The 10,379-nt window shown below is 43.2% G+C and overlaps 1 non-coding gene across 1 annotated transcript; it reads left to right on the forward strand.

The window, feature by feature from the left end:
* The first annotated feature begins 892 nt into the window (after positions 1-892).
* Positions 893-999, forward strand: LOC131808696 (U6 spliceosomal RNA). The gene has a single exon (XR_009344903.1). It is a non-coding gene; the product is annotated as a U6 spliceosomal RNA (small nuclear RNA).
* Positions 1,000-10,379: the final 9,380 nt, after the last annotated feature.

The following is a 10,379-nucleotide window of genomic DNA, read 5'->3' on the forward strand; positions in this document are numbered from 1 at the left end:
TTTTCCTATATTTTCCTTTAGGAAATGTAGTTTCATGCATCACCTTTAAGTCTTTAATCTATTTCAAGTTAAGACTTATGAGTGATATAAGGTTCCAGTTTCATACTGTTTATATGACTATTCAGTTTTAAATATCATTTATTGAACAGACTATCTTTACCCATTACATATGTTGGCCCCTGTTAAGTATTAGGTGACTGTATGAAAGGATTTATTTCTGGACTCTCAATTCTGTTCTACTTGTTTATTGGTCTGTTTTTATGCCAGTATACGTTATTGTTTTGAGCATGAGGGCTTTGTAGTATAGTTTCAAATCAAGAAGTGTAATTTCTCTTCTTCATTCTTTCTCAGAACTGATTTGATTATTTGTTGTCTTTTATGGTCTCATATAAATTTTAGGATTCTTTACTTACTTCTGTAAAAAAATAATATTGGATTTTTAAAAAGATTTTTAATTTATTTATTTGACAGAGAGAGATGACAAGCAGGCAGAGAGGCAGGCAGAGAGAGAAGAGGAAGCAGGCTTCCTGCTGAGCAGAGAGCCTGATACGGGGCTCAATCCCAGGACCCTGGGATCATGACCTGATCCGAAGGCAGTGGCTTAACCCACTAACATTGGATTTTTGATAGGAACTGGATTTACAGATGGTTTTCGGTAGTATGGACATTTTAACAATGTTAATTCTTACCATTCATAAATATGAGCTATCTTTCCATTTGTATCTCCTTCAATTTCTTTATCAATGTCATAGTTTATGGAGTACAGATCTTTCATCTTTTTAGTTAAATCTATTCCTAAGTATTTTATTATTTTTGATGCTATTGTGAATTAGATTGTTTTCTTTATTTTTTCGGATAGGTCATCATTACAGTGTTAAAATGCTCCTGTCTTGGGCTTACTTTGGCAGCACATATACTAAAATTGGATTGATGCAGAGAAGATTAGCGTGATCACTGAACAAGGATGACAGGAAAAACTGGGAAGCATTCCATATTAAAAAAAATACGAAACAAAACAAAATTCTTGTCTTTTATATATTGATCTTGTATTTGGCAGCTTTACTAAATTTGTTTATTCAAATTTTTTTGTGAAGTTTTTAGGATTTTTTAACATGTAAGTTCATGTTATCCAAAAAAAGAAAATTTTACTTCTTCCTTTTTTTTTTTTTTTTTTGGAGTGTCTCTTATTTCTTTTTTTTTTTTAATATAATTTTTTATTTTTTATAAACATATATTTTTATCCCCAGGGGTACAGGTCTGTGAATCACCAGGTTTACACACTTCACAGCACTCACCAAAGCACATACCCTCCCCAATGTCCATAATACCACCCCCTTCTCCCAAACCCCCTCCCCCCAGCAACCCTCAGTTTGTTTTGTGAAATTAAGAGTCACTTATGGTTTGTCTCCCATCTTCTTTCACTTATTCTTCTCGTACCCACTTAAGCCCCCATGTTGCAACACCACTTCCTCATATCAGGGAGATCATATGATAGTTCTCTTTCTCCGCTTGACTTATTTCGCTAAGCATGATACGCTCTAGTTCCATCCATGTTGTCGCAAATGGCAAGATTTCATGTCTTTTGATGGCTGCATAGTATTCCATTGTGTATATATACCACATCTTCTTGATCCATTCATCTGTTGATGGACATCTATCTACGTTCTTTCCATAGTTTGGCTATTGTGGACATTGCTGCTATAAACATTTGAGTACACATGCCCCTTTGGATCACTACGTTTGTATCTTTAGGGTAAATACCCAATAGTGCAATTGCTGGGTCATAGGGCAGTTCTATTTTCAACATTTTGAGGAACCTCCATGATGTTTTCCAGAGAGGTTGCACCAGCTTGCATTCCCACCAACAGTGTAGGAGGGTTCCCCTTTCTCCGCATCCTCGCCAGCATCTGTCATTTCCTGACTTGTTGATTTTAGCCATTCTGACTGGTGTGAGGTGATATTGCATTGTGGTTTTGATTTGTATTTCCCTGATGCCGAGTGATATGGAGCACTTATTCATGTGTCTGTTGGCCATCTGGATGTCTTCTTTGCAGAAATGTCTGTTCATGTCCTCTGCCCATTTCTTGATTGGATTATTTGTTCTTTGGGTGTTGAGTTTGCTAAGTTCTTTATAGATTCTGGACACTAGTCCTTTATCTGATATGTCGTTTGCAAATATCTCTCAATACTTACCCTGAATGTTAATGGGCTAAATGCCCATTAAAAAGACACAGGGTATCAGAATGGATAAAAAAACAAAACCCATCTATATGTTGCCTCCAAGAAACTCATTTTAAGCCCGAAGACACCTCCAGATTTAAAGTGAGGGGGTGGAAAAGAATTTACCATGCTAATGGACATCAGAAGAAAGCAGGAGTGGCAATCCTTATATCAGATCAATTAGATTTTAAACCAAAGACTATAATAAGAGATGAGGAAGGACACTATATCATACTCAAAAGGTCTGTCCAACAAGAAGATTTAACAATTTTAAATATCTATGCCCCCAACGTGGGAGCAGCCAACTATATAAACCAATTAATAACAAAATCAAAGAAACACATCAACAATTATACAATAATAGTAGGGGACTTTAACACTCCCCTCACTGAAATGGACAGGTCATCCAAGCAAAAGATCAGCAAGGAAATAAAGGCCTTAAACGACACACTGGACCAGATGGACATCACAGATATATTCAGAATATTTCATCCCAAAGCAACAGAATACACATTCTTCTCTAGTGCACATGGAACATTCTCCAGAATAGATCACATCCTTGGTCCTAAATCAGGACTCAACCGGTATCAAAAGATTGGGATCATTCCCTGCATATTTTCAGACCACAATGCTCTAAAGCTAGAACTCAACCACAAAAGGAAGTTTGAAAAGAACCAAAATACATGGAGACTAAACAGCATCCTTCTAAAGAATGAATGGGTCAACCGGGAAATTAAAGAAGAATTGAAAAGAATCATGGAAACAAATGATAATGAAAATACAATGTTTCAAAATCTGTGGGACACAACAAAGGCAGTCCTGAGAGGAAAATATATAGCGGTACAAGCCTTTCTCAAGAAACAAGAAAGGTCTCAGGTACACAACCTAACCCTACACCTAAAGGAGCTGGAGAAAGAACAAGAAAGAAACCCTAAGCCTAGCAGGAGAAGAGAAATCATAAAGATCAGAGCAGAAATCAATGAAATAGAAACCAAAAAAACAATAGAACAAATCAACGAAAGTAGGAGCTGGTTCTTTGAAAGAATTATTAAAATTGATAAACCCCTGGCCCGACTTATCAAAAAGAAAAGAGAAAGGACCCAAATAAATAAAATCATGAATCAAAGAGGAGAGATCACAACTAACACCAAAGAAATACAAACTATTATAAGAACATACTATGAGCAACTGTACAGCAATAAATTTGACAATCTGGAAGAAATGGATGCATTCCTGGAGTCTCTTATTTCTTTGTGTTCCTTGTTTCTCTGGCTAGGACATCCAGTACTATGTCAAATGAGAGTAGTGAAAGTGGACACACTTGTCTTTTTTCTGATCTTTAAGGGGAAAACTTTAAAACTTTTTTGATTGAATATGAGATTAGCTCTGTGCCTGCAATATGTGTTTTTCCTTTAATGGATTTTTTAAATTATTTTTAAAAATTTTTTATAAACATATAATGTGTTTTTATCCCTAGGGGTACAGGTCTGTGAATCACCAGGTTTACACATTTCACAGCACTCACCATCACTCACCATAGCACTTGCCCTCCCCAATGTCCATACCCCCACCAACCTCTCCCAACACAACTCCCCTAGCAACCCTCAGTCTGTTTTGTGAGATTCAATCTCTTATGGTTTGTCTCCCTCCCAATCCCATCTTCTTTTATTTTTCTTTTCGTACGCCCGAAACCGCCTATGTTGCATCTCTACTTCATCATATCAGGGAGATCATAGGATAGTTGTCTTTCTCAGATTGATTCATTTCGCCATGCATAATACCCTCTAGTTCCATCCACATCATCACAAATAGCAGGATTTCATTTCTTTTGATGGCTGCATAGTATTCCATTGTACATATATACCACATCTTATTTATTGATTCATCTGTTGAAGGACATTTAGGTTCTTTCCATAGTTTAACTATTGTGGACATTGCTGCTATAAACATTTGGGTGCATGTGCCCCTTCAGAATGCCACGTTTGTATCTGTAGGGTATATACCCAGTACTACAATCACTAGGTCATAGGGTAGTTCTATTTTCAGCTTTTTGAGGCACCTCTATGCTGTTTTCCAGAGTGGTTGCACCAGCTTGCATTCCCACGTACAGTGTAGGAGGGTTGCCCTTTCTCCACATCCTCGCCAGCATCTGTCATTGACCACTTGTTCAATTTAGCCATTCTGAAAGGTGTGAGGTGGTATCTCATTCTGGTTTTGATTTGTATTTCCCTGATGCCGAGTAATGTGGAGCATTTTTTCATGTGTCTGTTGGCCATTTGGATGTATTCTTTGCAGAAATGTCTGTTCATGTCCTCTGCCCATTTCTTCATTGGATTATTTGTTCTTAGTGTGTTGAGTTTGATAAGCTCTTTATAGATTTGGATACTGGCCCTTTATCTGGTATGTCATTTGTAAATATCTTCACCCAGATAACTTCTGACAGTCACCTTTTGGCTTTGTTAACTGTTTCCTTTGCTGGGCAAAAGCTTCTTGATCTGATGAAATCCCAATAGTTCATTCTTGCCCTTGCTTCCCTTGCCTTTGGCGATGTTCCTAGGAAGAAGTTGCTGCTGCTGAGGTCAAAGAGGTTGCTACCTGTTCTCTCCTCAAGGATTTTGATGGATTCCTTTCTCACATTATGCTTCTTCATCCATTTCCAGTCTATTTTCATGTATGGTGTAAGGAAAAGGTCTAATTTCATTTTTCTGCATGTGGCTGTTCAATTTTCCCAACACCATTTGTTGAAGAGGCTGTCTTTTTTCCTTAGGACATTCCTTCCTGCTTTGTTGACGATTAGTTGACCATAGAGTTGAGGGTGTATTTCTGGGCTCTCTATTCTGTTCCATTGATCTATGTCTGTTTTGGGGACAGTTCCCTACTATCTTGATGATGACAACTTTGTAATAGAGCTTGAGGTCTGGAATTGTGATGCCAACAACTTTGGCTTTCTTTTTCAATATTCCTCTGGCTATTCGAGGTATTTTCTGGTTGCATATATATTTAGGATTATTTGTCCCATTTCTTTGAAAAAAATGGATGGGATTTTGATAGGGATTGCATTAAATGTGTAGATTGCTTTAGGTAGCATAGACATTTTCACAATATTTGTTCTTCCAATACAGGGGCATGAAAAATTTTTCCATTTCTTTGTGTCTTCTTCAATTTCTTTCATGAGTACTTTAGAGTTTTCTGAGTATAGATTCTTTGTCTCTTTGGTTAGTGTTATTCCTAGGTATCTTAGGGCTTGGGGTGCAATTGTAAATGGGATTCACTCCTTAATTTCTATTTCTTCAGTCTTGTTGGTTTAAAAAAATTCAAGCAATTTCTGTGCATTGATTTTATATCCTGACACTTTACAGAATTCCTATACAAGTTATAGCAGATTTGGAGTGGAGTCGTTTAAGTTTTCCACATACAGTATCATATCATCTGAAAACAAGGATAGTTTGACTTCTCTTTTGCCAATTTGGCAAAATTTGGATGCCTTTAATTTCTTTTTGTTGTCTGATTGCTGAGGCTAGGACTTCTAGTATGATGTTGAATAGCAGTGGTGATAACAGACATCCCTGCCGTGTTCCTGACCTCAGCGGAAAAGTATTCAGTTTTTCTCCATTGAGAATGATATTTGCAGTGGGTTTTTCATAGATGGCTTTGATAATATTGATAATATGTGCCCTCTATCCCTACACTTTGAAGAGTTTTAATCAGGAAGGGATACTGCACTTTGTCAAATGCTTTCTCAGCATCTGTAGAGAGTATCATATGGTTCTTGTTCTTTCTTTTATTGATGTGTTGTATCACATTGTTTGATTTGCATATGTTGAACCAACCTTGTAGCCCTGGAATAAATCCCACTTGGTCGTGGTGAATAATCCTTTTAATGTACTGTTGAATCCTATTGGCTAGTGTTTTGGTGAGAATTTTCGCATCTGTGTTCATCAAGGATATTGGTCTGTAGTTCTCTTTTTTGATGGGATCCTTGTCTGGTTTTGGGATCAAGGTGATGCTGGCCTCAGTAAAAAAGTTTGGAAATTTTCCTTCCATTTCTATTTTTTTTGGACCAGTATCATGAGAATAGGAATTAATTCTTCTTTAAATGTTTGGTAGAATTCCCCTGGGAAGCTATCTGGCCCGGGACTTTTGTTTGTTTGGAGATTTTTGATGACTGTTTCAATCTCCGTACTGGTTATGGGTCTGTTTAGGTTTTCTATTTCTTCCTGGTTCAGTAGTGGTAGTTTATATGTCTCTAGGAATGTATCCATTTCTACCAGATTGTTGAATTTGTTGGCGTAGAGTTGCTCATAGTATGTTCTTATAATTGTTTGTATTTCTTTGGTGTTGGTTGTGATCTCTCCTCTTTCATTCATGATTTTATTTATTTGGGTTCTTTCTCTTTTCTTTTTCATAAGTCTGGAAAGGCATTTATCAATCTTATTAATTCTTTCAAAGAACCAGCTCCTAGTTTCGTTGATTGGTTCTATTGTTTTTTTGTTGTTGTTGTTTTTTGTGGTTTTTGTTTCTTTGTTTATTTGTTTCTATTTCATTGATTTCTGCTCTGATCTTTATTATTCCTCTTCTCCTGCTGGGTTTAGGCGTTCCTTGTTGTTCTTTCTGCAACTCCTTTAGGTGTAGGGTTATGTTGTGTATTTGAGATCTGAGAGAGAAGCGTGGTTGCACACGTCTGTCGCTGCGCTCCCCAGGAGCAAGTCTGGGGAAGGCGCAGCACGCCGCCCCCAGAGAAGAGAAGGAGCGGTTGGCCTTGTGGTCGGGAAAAGGTTGGGAAGCAGGAGAGCCTGCCCTGGCAGGAACAGCAGGCCGGTGGCAAGACAAATGTCACCCGCTCCCTGTGCGGAGAGAGGAATCCTGGCTGCTAAGGAGACATGGAGGGACAACAAGGACAGGTACACTTGCTCCATTCTGAGGACGGAGTCTGGGCAGAAGGCAGGCCTGTGCTTTACCTCTGGTCCCAAGGGGACAGCATCTCCTTGGAAAACTGTCCGTAGGACAGACTTGGGCTAGCCACCTGGCGCCATACCCAGAACTCGCAGAAACAGGTCCCTCGAGAAATGCGCATCAGATGCCATCTTCCTCCAAGATGTGACAGCGTTGTCGGTGGCAGGGGGTGTGCCGGGAAAAGAGTGGAGACAATCTCGGAAAGCTCCCCTTTCCAGTAAAAGGCAGTGTTCAGGGATCCTGTCGCCTCTCCTCTCCTGTGAGGAAGGGACTGACGTAGTCCGCGAGTCGGCCTGAGGGCCAAGGCCAAAGACCAAGTATGCATTGAGTGCCATCCTAGGCCACGCATGCAGCTGCAGGGTTGTGGATGTGTCTGTTTAGTTCGGCTTGGCAGGGTGAACCCAGGGCGCCAACATGGAGCACAGGAAATCAAGGCCCAACAGGCACCAGCTATCCCGCCGCTCTTCTTCCCTGCCGCGACAGAGCAAACGACCAAAGCCTTGCTGAAGAAGCAGCAGCGAAGTGCGGTTCGCGCCAAGCTGAAAACCTCTGCGAAAGCATAGTAGTCCCTTGGAAATCAGAGTCAGTTCTGTGGGCTGCTTTTGTTGCTTGCCTTAGCCTAGTATTCGCAGCATGATGGGAGAAACCCGCATAGAGCGAAAGCCTCTTTGCCAGGGCATCACCTCTGGGAAAGCACAGCAATCTTTGGGAAATCAGAGTCGGGTCTGTGGGATGCTGTCTGCTGCTTGCCGGAGCTAGTCTCCACAGCACAGTGTAATAAACCCGCATGGAGCGAAATCCTCTTGGCCTGGGCATCCCCTCTGCCTGAGAGAGAAGCGCGGTGGCGCCTGTGGAAAGAGCCTTAAGGAAAGGGACATGTCTGTCACTGCAGAGCGAAGGAAGCCTGGCTGCTAAGGAGACACGAGGGGAAGATTAGGGCAGGGGAAAGGACTCCACACTGAGGAAGGAGTCTGGGCAGAAGGCAGGCCTGTCCTGTGCCTCTGGTCCCAAGGGGACAGCATCTCCTTGGCCACCTCTCCAAAGGGCCGATGGGCTTGCCCCCAGGTGCCATACCCAAAACTCGCAGAAACAAACCCATGGAGAAACGGGCAGTCAGATGCCATCTTCCACCAAGATGTAGCTGCGTTGTGGGTGGCAGGGGGTGTTCCGGGGAATGAGTGGAGACAGTCCCCCACAGTTCCCAATCCCAGTACACGGGCCGTGTGCAGGGATCCTGTCGCCTCCTCTCTTCTGTGGTGAAGGCACTGGCCTAGACCCCGAGTCTGCCTGAGTGCCTGAGCAAAAGGCAAAGCCTTACCTACACCAGGAGATGGTAATAGGCATAGAGGTCCATGCTAGACCACGCAGGCTGCTACAGGGTTGTGACAGTGTCTGGTTAGTTCGGCTTAGCAAGGTGAACCCCGGGCACGAACTTGGAGCCCAGGAAAGCAAGGCCCAACAGGCACCAGCTCTCCCGCAGCTCTTCCTCCCTGCCGCGACAGAGCGACCGACCAAAGCCTTGTTGAGGAAGCAGCAGCTGGTTCGCGCCAAGCTGAAAACCTCTGCGAAAGCATAGCAGTCACTGGGAAATCAGAGTCAGTTCTGTGGGCTGTTTTTGTTGCTTGCCTTAGCCTAATATTAGCAGAACGATGGGAGGAACCCGCATAGAGCGAATGCCTCTTTGCCCGGGCATCCCCTCAGGGAAAGCACAGCAATCATTTGGAAATCAGAGTCGGGACTGTGGGATGCTGTCTGCTGCTTGCCAGAGCTAGTCTCCACATCACGGTGTAATAAACCCGCATGGATTGAAATCCTCTTGGCCTGTGCATCCCCTCTGCCTGAGAGAGAAGAGCGGTGGCGCCTGTGGAAAGAGCCTTAAGGAAAGGGACACGTCTGTCACTGCGGAGCGACGGAAGCCTGGCTGCTAAGGAGACACGAGGGGAAGATTAGGGCAGGGGAAAGGGCTCCACTCTGAGGAAGGAGTCTGGGCAGAAAGCATGCCTGTCCTGAGCCTTTGGGCCCAAGGAGACAGCAGCTCCTTGGCCACCTGTCCGTGGTGGAGACATGGTCTTGCCACCAGGCGCCTACCCTGAACTCGAGAAACAATGCCCAGAAAGAACTGGCCATCAGATGCCGTCTTCCTCCAGAATGTGGAAGCTTGGAAGAGGCAGGGGGTTTAAGGGGAAGGAGTGGAGACAGTCCCCCACAGTTCCCAATCCCAGTGCACCGGCCGTGTGCAGGGATCATGTCGCCTCCTCTCTCCTGTGGTGAAGGCACTGGCCTAGTCTGCGAATCCTCCTGAGCGCCAGAGTAAAAGGCCAAGCGATTCCTACACCGGGAGATGGTAGTGTGCATAGAGTGCCATCTTAGGCTACGCACGCTACTGCACAGTTGTGGCTGTGTCTGCTTAGTGGGGCCTGGTAGGGTGAACCCAGGTCGTGAACATGGAGCCCAGGAAAGCAAGCCCAAGAAGCACCAGCTCTCCCGCAGCTCTTCTTCCCTGAAGCAACTGAAACCTTGCTGAGGAAGCAGTGGCGAAGTGCTGTTCGCTCCAAGCCAAAGCATCTGCGAAAGCAAAGCATTTGCTGAGAAATGTTCTGCGGGCTGCTGCTGCTTGCCTGAGCCCAGTCTCACGGTGGGAGAAACCCGCATACAGCGAAAGCCTCTTTGCCTGGTCATCTCTCCTAGGAAAGCACAGCATTCTTTGGGAAATCAGAGTTGGGGTTGCTGCTGCTTGCCTGAGCTAGTCTCCACAGCAGGTTGGAAGATACCCGCATGGAGCAAAATACTCTTTGCCCTAGCATCCCCTCTGCCTGAGAGAGAAGCGTGGTCACACACATGTGTTCACCACGCTCCCCAGGAGCAAGTGTGTAGAAGGCACAGCACGCCGCCCCCGGGGAAGAGAATGAGCCCCTGGTCTTAGGGTCGGGAAAATTGACAGCCACATGCAGAAAAATGACATTGGATCATTTCCTTACACCATACATGAAAATAGACCTGAAATGGATGAAGAACCATAATGTGAGTTAGGAATCCATCAAAATCCTTGAGGAGAGAACAGGTAGCAACCTCCACATTACTCGACATCAGGGAAATACAAATCAAAACCAGAATGAGATACCACCTCACACCTTTCAGAATGGCTAAAATGAACAAGTGAGTCAATGACAGATGCTGGCGAGGATGTGGAGAAAGGGCAACCCTCC

This window comes from Mustela lutreola, chromosome 9, assembly GCF_030435805.1.
Source record: "Mustela lutreola isolate mMusLut2 chromosome 9, mMusLut2.pri, whole genome shotgun sequence".
Lineage (NCBI taxonomy): Eukaryota > Metazoa > Chordata > Mammalia > Carnivora > Mustelidae > Mustela > Mustela lutreola.